The sequence below is a fragment of the Pelophylax lessonae genome (genome assembly GCF_965119305.1).
Source record: "Pelophylax lessonae genome assembly, chromosome: 3".
In the NCBI taxonomy this organism is placed as follows: Eukaryota; Metazoa; Chordata; class Amphibia; order Anura; family Ranidae; genus Pelophylax; species Pelophylax lessonae.
Genome location: NC_138770.1, coordinates 357,271,989 through 357,288,998, shown reverse-complemented (window position 1 = coordinate 357,288,998; position 17,010 = coordinate 357,271,989).

The following is a 17,010-nucleotide window of genomic DNA, read 5'->3' as shown; positions in this document are numbered from 1 at the left end:
GAATCGTCGTCCTCCTCCTCCTCTTCCACCCCTGGATCCTGCTCGGGCCTCTGGGAGCTAGGCATAATGGGGTCAGAATTCTCAGGATAAAGGGGGCCTTGAGAGGCAAGGAAGTCCTCCTCTTCCTCCTGCTGCTCTGCCTCCAGTGCCCTGTCCATAATGCCACGCAGAGTGTGCTCCAACAAAAACAGTACCGGTAGGGTGTCACTGATGCATGCGCTGTCCCGGCTGACCATCCTTGTGGCCTCCTCAAATGGCGAGAGGACAGCGCATGCATCCTTAATCAAAAGCCACTGCCGTGGTGAAAAGAAGCCCAGGTGCGCAGAGCCAGTGCTGGTGCTGTACTCGCATAGATATTCATTGAGGGCCCTCTGCTGCATGTACAGGCGCTGCAGCATAGCCAAGGTGGAGTTCCAGCGGGTGGGCATGTCACAGACAAGACGGTGTACCGGCAGGTGAAACTCGTGCTGCACTTCGGCCAAACGTGCAGTGGCACTGTACGACCGCCTGAAGTGACTGCACACCCTTCTTGCCATCCTTAGCACATCCTGCATTCCCTGGTACGAGTTCAAAAACTGCTGTACTACGAGATTCAGGACATGCGCCAGGCATGGCACATGGGTCAACTTCCCTGACGAAGGGCGGCCAGGAGGTTTGACCCATTATCGGTAACCACCATCCCTGGCTGCAGCTGGCGTGGTGTCAACCACCTCTGGGCCTGTGCCTGCAGAGCCCCAAGAATCTCAGGGGCAGTGTGCTGCCTGTCCCCTAGACACACAAGCTGCAGCACTGCGTGACACCTTTTGGCCTGAGACATAGAATAGCCCTTTGAACGCTTACGTGGTACCTCATCATATTCAAAGGACCATTCTGCAGAGGAGGGCATGGAGGAGGTAGAGGAGGAGGAGCAGGAGGGGGTAGAGTGATCGATCTACCCGGATCAGCGACACCACCAGCTGTTTGCAGACGTGGGGGCAACACTGGCTGCAGCACCGAGCCCTGGCTACAATCCCTTCCGCTGGCAAGCAGTGTCACCCAATGAGCAGTGACAGAAATGTACCGTCCCTGCCCATGTTTGCTTGACCAAGTGTCAGCCGTCAGGTGTATCTTACGGCTGACTGACTTGGCCAGGGACGACACTACATTGCCTTCCACATGTTGGTATAGGGATGGCAGGGCCTTACGGGCAAAGTAATGCCGACTTGGCACCTGCCACTGTGGAACTGCACATTTTGCGAAGTCACGGAAGGGAGCAGACTCTACCAGGTTAAATGGTAACAGTTGCAGAGCCAGTAGTTTTGCCAAACTACTGTTTAGACGCTGGGCATGTGGGTGGCGGGGAGTATACATTTTTTTTCGTTCCAGCATGTGTGGAATCAAAATTTGGCGTCTAGATGTTACAGCTGGTGGTGTGCTGGAGGTAGATGTGACACTGCCTGCTATATCATCATCCCTGTCAGTGGAGGCTGCCAACAGGTGACGAGTGACTATAGCAGGGCCAGGAACAGACTGATGTGCAGGTGGAGCACAAGGAGGAGCGCGAGGAGGACTAGGAGGCCGACTGACCAATCTTTGGCCCTTTTGTGGGTTCTTCAAATGCTCCTGCCAACGGGCCGAGTGGTGGGTTGTCAAATGCCTGTTTAGGCAGCTTGTACCCAGGTGGTTGACATTTTTGCCACGTTTTATACCCTTCTTACAAATCTTGCAGATCGCAACTGTTTTGTCTGCATGGGATGTCTCAAAAAAGGCCCAGCAAGAAGAGGTGTGTATAGTGGCCCGGGAGACAACAGGTGCGGCCTTAGATGGAGCGGGCCATCTGCCCTCCCCTCTTGCTTGCTCTGCCTCCTCCTCAACCTCAGACTCAACATCAGACTCCATCAAGGACTGAGCATCAGGCGTGGCCTGGGAGACAACAGGTGCGGCCTTAAATGGTGCGGGCCGTCTGCTCTCCCCTCTTGCTTGCTCTGCCTCCTCCTCAAACTCAGACCCAACATCTCACTCCATAAAGGACTGAGCATCAGACGTGGCCTGGGAGACAACAGGTGCGGCCTTAGATGGAGTGGGCCGTCTGCTCTCCCCTCTTGCTTGCTCTGCCTCCTCCTCAAACTCAGACCCAACATCAGACTCCATAAAGGACTGAGCATCAGGCTGGAGTAGATGGCTGACACTGTGGTCAAACAGCTCATTTGACTCCTCTGCCATGTCTGAAGTTGGGTCTAAGGGAGGACGTGAGGTGGACATGGACTCATCTGTATTTGTTCTGACAACTGCAGAAGACTGACCACTTTTCTCTGCCTGGGTCACTGTAGTTGCAGATGATGCCGATGATGAGGGTTTGGTCATATAGTCCACCACCTCCTGTACATACTGTGGACGTATAGCTTGGCCACTGCCGGAGAACAATCCAAATGGTGGCCTGGCTGAGGAATGACCACCACGTCCACCCCTAGAAGCTGTGCCCCTTTCCGCAGCAGGGCCACGTATGCCTTTTCTTGGTCTACCTGGCATATTTGTCACTGAGGGGTTGGCAACTGTGTGCGGTGAAAAACGCACACTGCTATGCGACCCACAGTTGTCACTGAATACAGCACAGCAGATGCGTGTCACGCACTGTAGCAAAGCCTTTTGCACAGTGGACCTAACGCTTTGAAGAACAGGCGTTAAGTTGTCACTGAGGCGTTGGCAACTGTGTGCGGTGAAAAACGCACACTGCTATGCGACCCACAGTTGTCGCTGAATACAGCACTGCAGATGCGTGTCACGCACAGTTGCAAAGCCTTTTGCACAGTGGACCTAATGCTTTGAAGAACAGGCGTTTAGTTGTCACTGAGGAGTTGGCAACTGTGTGCGGTGAAAAATGCACACTGCTATGCGACCCACAGTTGTCGCTGAATACAGCACAGCAGATGCGTGTCACGCACAGTTGCAAAGCCTTTTGCACAGTGGACCTAACGCTTTCAAGAACAGGCGTTAAGTTGTCACTGAGGCAATGTATTTTGCTGCCTAGCAAGCACGTATACCTGCTGTAGATATATCAATTCAGCAGCACTGTGCTACGTGCTCACTACACAGAACCCTCACACTTTCACTTTCCCTACAGAAACTCGATTATTACATCTAACTACTGTAGTACAAAGTTCCCTAACTACACTAGATATCCCTTTCCTCACACAAAATAAAAAGCTCCATACAGCAGAAGACTGACACTGTCCCTTAAAATTATTATTATTTTTTTTTTTTTTGTAACTCAAAAAACCAGCACAATCAGTGCCCGTTCACATACGAGCGATGCTACTTCGCACCGCGACCTCCGAGGTCGCGGTGCGAGCAGCGCGCCGCAACCTCGGAGCGGCCGCCACGGACTTCATAACATTGAAGTCTATGGCGGTCGCCTCCTGGTCGCCCCAAAGAAGCTCCGGACCCTTTTTCTAAGTCGGAGCGACTTGTGTCACTCCTATTAGAACGGGTCCGCAGCTTCCCTATGGGAGGCGACCTGTGAGGCGACCAGGTCGCCTCACAGGTCGCCTCAGTGTGAACCGTGACTCACTGTATCTAACTACACTGGCTGTAAGCTGAATGCAATTCTGCTATATGGAGCTTTAGAACCACTCGTTTATGCAGAAAATGTAGTGTAGCAAAGCAGGAGTCAGAGAAATGCTTCCACTCTCTTCAACAGGCTATGTATCACTGTGCTAGGGTTTAGGCGGGGCTATCTTATATACTGTGGGGCGTATTCACTCCTGATTGGCCTCTGGTCCCCGTAGTCACTCCAATCACGTTCCTAGGAGACTCCTGCCCCCTCATTGGCTTTTGCTGACGTTTCTGGGCCAATCACGGGCTTTTAAAGCCCAGTTCCTGTCCCAGTGCATTTTGGGCGGTTCTGGTGGCCGAATTCCAAACTTTTACCACAAAAAGTTCGGAATTCGGCCGAATATCGAACATCCAATGTTCGGGTCGAACCGATGGTCGACCCGAACCGTTCGATCATCCCTATATTTTAGCAGATCAATTGAGGAATTGTGCTCAGTGGGTACTTATAGGTCTGTAAACACATGTGAACCCACAGTAAAATTATCTTTACTGTGATTTCTTCCTCCTCTAATGCATTTAATTTTTATTACCAAGCCCACTTTTAAATTCTCTCTGTTGTAGTTGCAGATATTATAAATGGTGTGGTTCTGGACATACACATAGACCCATTCTGTCACAAAGAAGGTCTTTAGACAACCCCTGTTGACCATTTGCTTATAGTTCCAAACACTGCATCCAGAATAATGTAAGCAGCTAGTTCTTCAGCTTTCTTATTGCAAATATGATTTGTCTGTAACTCCCCTTAAATCTTTTTGTACATACCCCCTCTAGTGGTCAGAAAAAAAAATGTTCTCATATAAAGTGACAACATCACAAGAACAAGAAATTTTATGTATCCATAAAAGGAGCAACTCTCTCAAATTCCTTCTTATCGTATCTACTTTTTATTTCAAAAAGTTTGAGCTTTGATTTTAAAATATGTGCTAAAACAAACATAGTTTTGATGTTAACCACACTCAGGGAGCCTCTAACCTGTCCATTTCCAAAGTGCCTAACTGTTTCTTTCTTTCTTTCCCTCTTTTGGAACCAAATCTACCTGTCCATCACTCCTCTTTAGTTGCCAGCTTTATAACGCAAAATTTTGCATCCAACCTTGCTCTAAATGATTACATGAAATTTAAAAAAGCCAGTAAAAACAGCAGTAGCTGTAAAAAAAAAGCCCCTGTTAGATTAGGTAATCGCTTTTTCTTCTCCTTCGTCTTCTTCTTTGTTTACGTGTCTCTGGGGGCATGGCAGAGGTGTCAACTTTGCCTGCATACTTTGTGCTAAATGGTGTATATCTTTCTCAGTTCAGCAAGTTGGGAAGTTTGTATTTTCCCATATTTGGCCCGTTAATTTTACAGCTGTAATTTTTGGGCAAAGCTATTTAACAGGCAAATACTGCAAATCATCGGTGTTTAGGAGTTATGCATGCTCCTAGTGCTGGGAATGTAGATCCAAAAACCCAGATCTACCAATACTGAAAACCACATGCATTCCTGCCCCTAACCTGTTCCCATGGCTCAGGGGCCATATGGATACAGGGCTGGTTCATTGTGTACATTTTCTACTTGCTTTCTTGTAATTTATGTAGATCTTCAATCTGCTAAAGCACTCATCAATTGCAGCACTGGACTTTCCTATTATATAGAACAGCACGCAGAGGACATGGGTTTCCTGTGTTAAATGTTTGTAAAATTTTATAAAAACATCAGTTGGCAAAAACAAAAAATACTATAAACCACTAGTTTCCCTTAAAGCAAACTTCAGCTCCCGAATGCGTTTTTTTTTTTTTTTTTAACCATATACATACCTTTTTTCCTGCAGACACATTTGGTGATGCTTTGGGTTATTTTTTTAATGCCTTGTCAGCAGTAGTAATGAGTCCTTCCTCTTAGACTGAGTAGTATACACATAATAAATTGTAAGTGCCACTCAGCTAGGAGTACTGTTAGCCCAGGCCAAATCATGAAGCTCTTGCCAAATGTGTAATTGATTCTCTGGGCTCACAGGAAGCCCAGATTATCACATAGAAGCTAGGATCAGAAGCCTGTGGGGAAAAATAGACACAAAGTATGCAAAAAAAAGACAGGCGTTTCACTTTAACTGATCTGAAAAGTTATCTCTGACAAAAAAAAGTATGTTTGGAAACAAGGAAACAAAGAACCGCTGGCAAGTTGGTTATGAAAATAAAGACATCTGGAAGATTATAATCTGTGATTCATGTTGTGTTTATTACCCTTACACATATACGGTATGCAAAAATGTTATGAGTAGGTGACATAAATCAGAGAAAAATGTCTATACCGGGTAGTGATCAGATTTAGGGTCTGATAGCATCTATGCACACATGGAGCCTGTCTAAATCCTTGTGCTCCAGTGCAGTGCAGTTTTTGACTGGTAAGGCACATGAATAGGGTTGAGCGGACACCTAGATGTCCGTGTTCGACGGGTTCGGCCGAACTTTAAAAAAAAGTCCGGGTCCGTGTCCCGGACTTTTACCGAACTTTTCCCGGACACCGAACCCCATTGAAGTCAATGGGGACCCGAACTTTAAGGCACTAAAATGGCTCTAAAACACCAAAGGAAAGGGCTAGAGTGCTGCAAATGGCAGCAAAACGTAATTAAGAGCATGGCAAGTGCTCTGCAAACAAATGTGGATAGGGAAATAACTTAAAACAACAAAAAAAACAGAAAAATAAAACAATGTTCTTCTTCATCTCTGAAGGACGAGGCCCATATGGAGTAGGAGGGAGGTTGAGGTGGTGGTGGATGTGGCGGTGACATAGGCGTGCGCACAGGGTGTGCTGGGTGTGCCTGGGCACACCCTAATCACCTAGGGCACATAGCATTGCCAGTGAGGAGATGGGAAAGATCTCCCTGGGACCTGCTCTGCTCTATTTCTCCTTGCCTACAGGTACATGGCCCCGATACATTACTCTCCCTGCTGGCAAACACATGCATGTGTATTTCAACTTTGGGGTGCACACCTTAATGCAATAGGCTGCGCACACCTATGGGCGGTGTAGGTGGAAGCGGCGGTGGAGGAGGACCAGGGCCGGATTAACAGCATCATGGGCTTGGTGCTGAGGATTTTGAAGGGCCTTAAGGGCCGTGCCTTGCCATGCACCCAGAGGAGGAAGGGTGCAGCCATGCATGCCTAATTCAACATGGGATGCTGTCTCTGAAGCCCATAAACACATCCATGCATCGCCAACTGTCCCTCCTTGTCCGGCCTTCACGCTGTGTGGGGAGGTTCTGAGGGTGCTGCCTGGGGAAGCGAGCATAGAAGCCAAACTTCTGTGTTTACAAGTGACAGAAGAGCGGTAACAGTGAATATGGCCAACCCGGGGCCTATATAAAAGGTAGGGGCCTGGAGCTGCAGCTCCAATAGCCCCTACATTAATCTGGCCCTGAGGAGGAGGACGAGGTAGCCAACACTGCTTCTTTTCAAAAATTTTAAATGAGGGTACACCCCAAAAGAGTGAGAAAGAGCAAAAATGGAACAATGGGTGGGTAAGGTCGGTATCCATTGCTATTCTGCATAAGGTACGGAAAAGTCCCGTGGGATCCATGCCTGGTTCATTTTAATGAACGTGAGCTTGTCCACATTGTCTCTGGACAGGCGGCTGCGCTTGTCTGTTATAACGCCCCCAGCCGTGCTAAATACCCGTTCAGATAATACACTGGCTGCAGGGCACGCCAGCACCTCCAAGGCGTAAAGGGCAAGCTCAGGCCATGTGCCCAATTTGGAGACCCAGAAGTTGAAGGGGGCAGACCCGTCATTCACTACATGTAGGCGTGTGCACACATACTGCTCCACCATGTTGGTAAAATGCTGCCTCCTGCTAAGACGTTCCATCTGAGCTGCTGGTGCTGCTGTTTGTTGTGGCGTGCTGACAAAGCTTTTCCACATTTCGGCCATGCTAACCCTGCCTTCTGAGGTGCTGGCGGTGCCCTGGTTGCGTTGGCGACCTCCTCCTCCTCCTCCTCTGCCTTGTGCTTCCACTGTGGCCCCGCTGTCAGATGGGAATGCCAGCAGCATGGCGTCTACCAGCGTGCGCTTGTACTCGCGCATCTTGCGATCGCGCTCCAGTGAGTGAATTAAGGACGGTACGTTGTCCTTGTAACGGGGATCCAGCAGCGTGGCCACCCAGTAATCAGCACAAGTTAGAATGTGGGCAACTCGGCGGTCGTTGTGGAGACACTGCAGCATGTAATCGCTCATGTGTGCCAGGCTGCCCAGAGGCGACGAAAGGCTGTCCTCTGTGGGAGGTGTATCGTCCGTGTCCTCTGTATCCCCCCAGCCACGCACCAGTGATGGCCATGAGCTGGCCTGGATGCCACCCTGCTGTGAACATGGTTCCATCTCCTCCTCCAGCTCCTCCTCCTCCTCATCCTCCTCATCCTCCAGAACTGTGCCCCTGCTGGACAATTGTGTCCCTGGCGTTTGTGTGTGCAGGAACCCACCCTCGGAGCCCCTTGCGAATGACTGCCCTGAAAGCCTTTGAAATGTTACCTCTTCATCCTCCTCCTCCTCCTCCTCATCCTGTGCCACATCCTCTTCCATCATCGCCCAAATTGTTTTTTCAAGGAGGCATAGAAGTGGGATAGTTAAGCTGAGAATGGCGTCATTGCCACTGGCCATGTTGGTGGAGTACCCAAAACAGCGCAACAAGGCACAATATATGCAAATGTCAAATATGCAAACTATGCCGCAATTTAATGTTTTTTACACCAAAAGGGTGTGTATTGAATAGCGGAATAGGATAAAAAACTGTGTATCTCACACGTACAAACACAGACTAGGCCCGATTAAATTTTTTCCTACCCTAAAGGGAGGATGAGGAAGAGGAGTATGGAACATGCAGCACCCTCAAATCTTCAGAAGTATGAGATGAACCCCAAAAACTTGGAAAGGTGGATCTCTCTCACACGTACCAACACAGACTATCCCCCAATTTAACTGATCCCCAAAGGTTTTTGATTAAATAGCGGAATAGAAAATATGATCCAAAAAAAGTGTATGTATATCACACGTACACAACCACACTAGGCCCCAATTACTATTGTTTGTACCCCTAAAAGGCTAGATGAGGAGTAGGGGGGGTATGGAACAGGCAGCACCCTCAAACCTTCAGAAGTATGAGATGAACCCCAACAACTTGGAAAGGTGGATCTCTCTCACACGTACCAACACAGACTATCCCCCAATTTAACTGATCCCCAAAGGTTTTTGATTAAATAGCGGAATAGAAAATATGATCCAAAAAAAGTGTATGTATATCACACGTACACAACCACACTAGGCCCCAATTACTATTGTTTGTACCCCTAAAAGGCTAGATGAGGAGTAGGGGGGGTATGGAACAGGCAGCACCCTCAAACCTTCAGAAGTATGAGATGAACCCCAACAACTTGGAAAGGTGGATCTCTCTCACACGTACCAACACAGACTATCCCCCAATTTAACTGATCCCCAAAGGTTTTTGATTAAATAGCGGAATAGAAAATATGATCCAAAAAAGTGTATGTATATCACACGTACACAACCACACTGGGCCCCAATTACTATTGTTTGTACCCCTAAAAGGCTAGATGAGGAGTAGGGGGAGTATGGAACAGGCAGCACCCTCAAACCTTCAGAAGTATGAGATGAACCCCAACAACTTGGAAAGGTGGATCTCTCTCACACGTACCAACACAGACTATCCCCCAATTTAACTGATCCCCAAAGGTTTTTGATTAAATAGCGGAATAGAAAATATGATCCAAAAAAAGTGTATGTATATCACACGTACACAACCACACTAGGCCCCAATTACTATTGTTTGTACCCCTAAAAGGCTAGATGAGGAGTAGGGGGGGTATGGAACAGGCAGCACCCTCAAACCTTCAGAAGTATGAGATGAACCCCAACAACTTGGAAAGGTGGATCTCTCTCACACGTACCAACACAGACTATCCCCCAATTTAACTGATCCCCAAAGGTTTTTGATTAAATAGCGGAATAGAAAATATGATCCAAAAAAAGTGTATGTATATCACACGTACACAACCACACTAGGCCCCAATTACTATTGTTTGTACCCCTAAAAGGCTAGATGAGGAGTAGGGGGGGTATGGAACAGGCAGCACCCTCAAACCTTCAGAAGTATGAGATGAACCCCAACAACTTGGAAAGGTGGATCTCTCTCACACGTACCAACACAGACTATCCCCCAATTTAACTGATCCCCAAAGGTTTTTGATTAAATAGCGGAATAGAAAATATGATCCAAAAAAAGTGTATGTATATCACACGTACACAACCACACTAGGCCCCAATTACAATTGTTTGTACCCCTAAAAGGCTAGATGAGGAGTAGGGGGAGTATGGAACAGGCAGCACCCTCAAACCTTCAGAAGTATGAGATGAACCCCAACAACTTGGAAAGGTGGATCTCTCTCACACGTACCAACACAGACTATCCCCCAATTTAACTGATCCCCAAAGGTTTTTGATTAAATAGCGGAATAGAAAATATGATCCAAAAAAAGTGTATGTATATCACACGTACACAACCACACTAGGCCCCAATTACTATTGTTTGTACCCCTAAAAGGCTAGATGAGGAGTAGGGGGGGTATGGAACAGGCAGCACCCTCAAACCTTCAGAAGTATGAGATGAACCCCAACAACTTGGAAAGGTGGATCTCTCTCACACGTACCAACACAGACTATCCCCCAATTTAACTGATCCCCAAAGGTTTTTGATTAAATAGCGGAATAGAAAATATGATCCAAAAAAAGTGTATGTATATCACACGTACACAACCACACTAGGCCCCAATTACTATTGTTTGTACCCCTAAAAGGCTAGGAGTAGGGGGAGTATGGAACAGGCAGCACCCTCAAACCTTCAGAAGTATGAGATGAACCCCAACAACTTGGAAAGGTGGATCTCTCTCACACGTACCAACACAGACTATCCCCCAATTTAACTGATCCCCAAAGGTTTTTGATTAAATAGCGGAATAGAAAATATGATCCAAAAAAAGTGTATGTATATCACACGTACACAACCACACTAGGCCCCAATTACTATTGTTTGTACCCCTAAAAGGCTAGATGAGGAGTAGGGGGGGTATGGAACAGGCAGCACCCTCAAACCTTCAGAAGTATGAGATGAACCCCAACAACTTGGAAAGGTGGATCTCTCTCACACGTACCAACACAGACTATCCCCCAATTTAACTGATCCCCAAAGGTTTTTGATTAAATAGCGGAATAGAAAATATGATCCAAAAAAAGTGTATGTATATCACACGTACACAACCACACTGGGCCCCAATTACTATTGTTTGTACCCCTAAAAGGCTAGATGAGGAGTAGGGGGAGTATGGAACAGGCAGCACCCTCAAACCTTCAGAAGTATGAGATGAACCCCAACAACTTGGAAAGGTGGATCTCTCTCACACGTACCAACACAGACTATCCCCCAATTTAACTGATCCCCAAAGGTTTTTGATTAAATAGCGGAATAGAAAATATGATCCAAAAAAAGTGTATGTATATCACACGTACACAACCACACTAGGCCCCAATTACTATTGTTTGTACCCCTAAAAGGCTAGATGAGGAGTAGGGGGGGTATGGAACAGGCAGCACCCTCAAATCTTCAGAAGTATGAGATGAACCCCAAAAACTTGGAAAGGTGGATCTCTCTCACACGTACCAACACAGACTATCCCCCAATTTAACTGATCCCCAAAGGTTTTTGATTAAATAGCGGAATAGAAAATATGATCCAAAAAAAGTGTATGTATATCACACGTACACAACCACACTAGGCCCCAATTACTATTGTTTGTACCCCTAAAAGGCTAGATGAGGAGTAGGGGGGGTATGGAACAGGCAGCACCCTCAAACCTTCAGAAGTATGAGATGAACCCCAACAACTTGGAAAGGTGGATCTCTCTCACACGTACCAACACAGACTATCCCCCAATTTAACTGATCCCCAAAGGTTTTTGATTAAATAGCGGAATAGAAAATATGATCCAAAAAAAGTGTATGTATATCACACGTACACAACCACACTAGGCCCCAATTACTATTGTTTGTACTCCTAAAAGGCTAGGAGTAGGGGGAGTATGGAACAGGCAGCACCCTCAAACCTTCAGAAGTATGAGATGAACCCCAACAACTTGGAAAGGTGGATCTCTCTCACACGTACCAACACAGACTATCCCCCAATTTAACTGATCCCCAAAGGTTTTTGATTAAATAGCGGAATAGAAAATATGATCCAAAAAAAGTGTATGTATATCACACGTACACAACCACACTAGGCCCCAATTACTATTGTTTGTACCCCTAAAAGGCTAGGAGTAGGGGGAGTATGGAACAGGCAGCACCCTCAAACCTTCAGAAGTATGAGATGAACCCCAACAACTTGGAAAGGTGGATCTCTCTCACACGTACCAACACAGACTATCCCCCAATTTAACTGATCCCCAAAGGTTTTTGATTAAATAGCGGAATAGAAAATATGATCCAAAAAAAGTGTATGTATATCACACGTACACAACCACACTAGGCCCCAATTACTATTGTTTGTACCCCTAAAAGGCTAGATGAGGAGTAGGGGGAGTATGGAACAGGCAGCACCCTCAAATCTTCAGAAGTATGAGATTGTGTTCACTGTACCCCACAAAGATTGAGTTCACTGCACCCCACAATGATTGTGTTCACTGCACCCCACAAAGATTGTGTTCACTGCACCTCACAAAGATTGTGTTCACTGTACCCCCCAAAGATTGTGTTCACTGCACCCCACAAAGATTCTGTTCACTGTACCCCACAAAGATTGTGTTCACTGCACCCTAAAAGGATGTTGTTCACTGCACCCCACAAAGATTGTGTTCACTGCACCCTAAAAGGATGTTGTTCACTGCACCCCAAAAAGATTGTGTTCACTGTACCCCCCCAAAGATTGTGTTCACTGCACCCCACAAAGATTGTGTTCACTGCACCCCAAAAAGATTGTGTTCACTGTACCCCCCAAAGATTGTGTTCACTGCACCCCAAAAAGATTGTGTTCACTGTACCCCCCAAAGATTGTGTTCACTGCACCCCACAAAGATTCTGTTCACTGTACCCCACAAAGATTGTGTTCACTGCACCCCAAAAAGATTGTGTTCACTGTACCCCCCCAAAGATTGTGTTCACTGCACCCCACAAAGATTCTGTTCACTGCACCCCACAAAGGATTTTGTTCACTGCACCCCAAAAAGATTGTGTTCACTGCACCCCAAAAAGGATTTTGATCACTGCACCCCAAAAAGGATGTTGTTCACTGCACCCCAAAAATGATTTTGTTCACTCCACCCCAAAAAGATTGTGTTCACTGCACCCCACAAAGATTGTGTTCACTGCACCCCAAAAAGATTGTGTTCACTGTACCCCCCAAAGATTGTGTTCACTGCACCCCACAAAGATTCTGTTCACTGTACCCCACAAAGATTGTGTTCACTGCACCCCAAAAAGATTGTGTTCACTGCACCCCAAAAAGGATGTTGTTCACTGCACCCCAAAAAGGATGTTGTTCACTCCACCCCAAAAAGATTGTGTTCACTGCACCCCACAAAGATTGTGTTCACTGCACCCCAAAAATGATTTTGTTCACTGCACCCCAAAAAGGATTTTGTTCACTGCACCCCAAAAAGGATGTTGTTCACTCCACCCCAAAAAGATTGTGTTCACTGCACCCCAAAAAGATTGTGTTCACTGCACCCCACAAAGGATTTTGTTCACTGCACCCCAAAAAGATTGTGTTCACTGCACCCCAAAAAGGATGTTGTTCACTGCACCCCAAAAAGGATTTTGTTCACTGCACCCCAAAAAGGATTTTGTTCACTGCACCCCAAAAAGATTGTGTTCACTGCACCCCACAAAGGATTTTGTTCACTGCACCCCACAAAGATTGTGTTCACTGCACACCAAAAAGGATTGTGTTCACTGCACCCCAAAAAGATTTTGTTCACTGCACCCCAAAAAGATTGTGTTCACTGCAGCCCAAAAAGATTGTGTTCACTGCAGCCCAAAAAGATTGTGTTCACTGCAGCCCAAAAAGACTGTGTTCACTGCAGCCCAAAAAGATTGTGTTCACTGCAGCTCACACACAGAAAAATGGATGTGGATCACTGACACCTGCCTATCTCCAATCCCACACCACACAGCAATATCGATTGTAGTTTGTAGAACACAGTTTCCCTAAAATTCAGCAGACTCTGTCCCTAACAGGATTGAGAAGAGATCGTAGATCAGGATTGAGTGCAGATTCACCCCACCCCCCACACAGCAATATCGATTGTAGTTTGTAGAAGACACTGACCCTATAATTCAGCAGACTCTATCCCTAAAATGCCTACAACTCGCCCTGCCTAAACACTCCGACCTGTCCCTCAATTCTATCCGGACACAAATGTTTTTTTCCTGCCTATCTTTCCCTAATCAGCAGCCAGCACATTGATGTGTGCTCTGTCCCTTAGCTAAGCAGCAGAATGACGCTGCTGCGGCGGCTGCCTCGAACTTATAAAGACTTGGTCACATGCTTCAGACGGCCAATCACAGCTACTAAGACATTTGCAGGCATGGCTGGGATGGCTTAAGGCACACCAGTTAAACGATTGTTGATTGGCTGTTGAAAGCCCGCCATGAAAAGAGCGCCAAAGCATGCAAAACCCGGAAATAAAACGACCGAACACGGATTTTTACCCGAACATACAGTAAAGTGTCCGTGTCCGTGTTCGGGTAAAAAAAATCCAATTATTCGGTACGAACACGAATAATACAGTCCGTGTTCGCTCAACACTACACATGAACATACACTTTCAAATTAAAAGGAATAAGTGGTAACATGCATGTATTATAACTCTTGAGTTAAGTTCAATAAGATGACACAGCCACATTGCCCTTTTAGGGCAAAGTGATAGAGTCTCCGCACAGGGCCCCATTGACTCCTTATAATCACCTTACCAGTCCTCTTCTGCAGACGATGACAATATTCAGCACTTCCATGTATGGAAGAGCATGGTATTGCCTCCCTTGTAACAGCACTCTAATCCAACAGGCAACTGCTATGCCTAAACACTGTCACGTGACCAATGGAGGGATTTCATTACTTCTCCGAGTCACCGACGCAGCCATTATAGTCCAGGCTGCAAAAGAAGGAAGGTGCAATAGGGATTGCTGGGAAGGTGAGTTCAGTAAGGGTGGGGGCAGGGACCCTTTGCAGAGACACTGTAACTTTGCCCTGAATGGGTAAGGTGACAGAATCTCTCTACTTTTAGTAGAGCTCGTTTTTATACCCCCACTCCTCCCAAACACACACACATTCCATCCTAATCTTTTACTTACCTGCCCCTTCCCATGGCGGAGAGCGCTAACTAGGGTGTTCTGATGTGTGTACTAGGCTTAAATTGAAAGGGTATTGCCTGTGTAGAGGTATACCAATGAAGAGGTAGCTGCAATAGTCAAGGTGAGAAATAACAAGGCAGTGAATTAGTAGTTTGGTGGTGTCATTGGTGTCTTTTCTGTCAAGTGCGAATGCAGACACCCCAGTCAGAGTAGTTACTGATGAGTGACTTCACCTTTAGAAGCCACTTTCCATTAAGGCCTGTAGGCAGGTTGCCTACAGAAATGTTAGTTTAGCTAGTGGCTGGCCCAAGCTGGGGGGAAAGAGTTTGTTTGTGTGCTACTGTTCCCAGGCTTTTTGGATCAAGCCTGCCCACTTGTGATATAAAAAAGGGAAGGCTGGGGTGCAAGAGCCGTTCTTGGCCGTACATGCTCTGATTAAGTTAAAGGAGAACTTCTGTGCCTTGCAGTCCTTCAAAGACACTGGCATTCCAGAAACAGCCAGGAGAATAACTGGGACCAAACCCACGTTACAGAGGCCCTTAACCTGGCAACACGGTATGGATAAGTAGTTATCAGCCATGTTGCTCCTAAATGCAACATTTATCTGACAACTGTGTGTAGTGTAACCGGGACATCACTTTCAGAGGAACTCTGTACTTTTATTACTGCACATAGTGACACAGCTAATCTCTAAGTCAGGGAACTTTCCTAATTTTAGACTTTCACATGACTGCAGTCCCCACCTGGTCCTGGATATTGATGAGCGCATGCATGGCAAAAGGTACCCCCACGTGCAGGGTGGCAGGCAATGTGGCCCTGCCCACAGGCCAGTAAATTTACCAGTATTCAGATGCTTAAATTATTCACTTTGACTTTAGAATGTCGCAAGCTGGCCCTAAGCCGAAATAAATATACTGCAAACATAAGGCAATGAAGGAGATGGAAAGAAGATCTGAAGGCCTTCAGTGGAAAGTGGACTAGAGATGAACAACAACTATTTCAGTGAATGTAGCAGGATGAATCAGTTAGGATCAACACAAAATTTTTAAATCAGCATGTGCAGATTTGTAATACAATACAAAAATATTGGCATTTGTTGTTAAGTGATCCCATTCTCAGAAAGTATATTAAGGATTGCCCAGAGATAACATATAGAAGGTAAGGCTCAATACATGACTGGGTAGTCAGAAGTCATTATGTTCAAGAGGCAGTATAACATATAGAAATATAATATAGAAATAAAAGGCACTTTCAGATGTCACCCCTGCCCCTACTGTATATAGGAGCATTGGTCATGCTCTCAAATAGGACCCTACATGATGCGAAGGAATTGGTGGACCGACAAACCCAGGGAGAAGAGAATATCATGTGTTGCCAATGTGGCACCTTCTATGTAGGAAAAACGAAAAGTCACCTTTGGCGTAGAATTTTGATCACATCTATTGCATAAGGAAGGGCTTAATACATACTCCACTTGACAGATGTGGAATTCCAACACAATTTACAAGACATCTGTCATTCAATTTACAGCACTGGATATAGTATATGAGGATCCAAGAGGAGGTGACTTTGATCAAAAAAAATCCTCATAAAGATGCAAGGTTTATTCATCATTCATTAAAGCAGGGATCACCAAACTACGTAATCAAAATAGTGCTGCGCCAGACAAGCTTGTGAAAAAAATGATCAAACGTAATCAGAAAATGTGTACATAATATTCATAATAATCAAATGTGTAAATAATAATCATAAATTAAATTCCTCAACCGTAAAAATATAGTGTACATATCATATGTGAGAAATGAATAGAATCAAGTCCCAAAAAATCTAAATTAAATCCAGTGATCTCCACCTCAGTGACTGGGCTTGTAGTCCCACCACCACCAAAAATAGTGGCCTCTCACCTTACTGTCTGACCCAGGAGGACAGCTTTATCTGACCCTCGGGTCAGACAGTAAGGTGAAAGGCCACTGTTTTTGGTGGTGGTGGGACTACAAGCACGGTCACTGAGGTAGAGATCACTGGATTTAATTTTG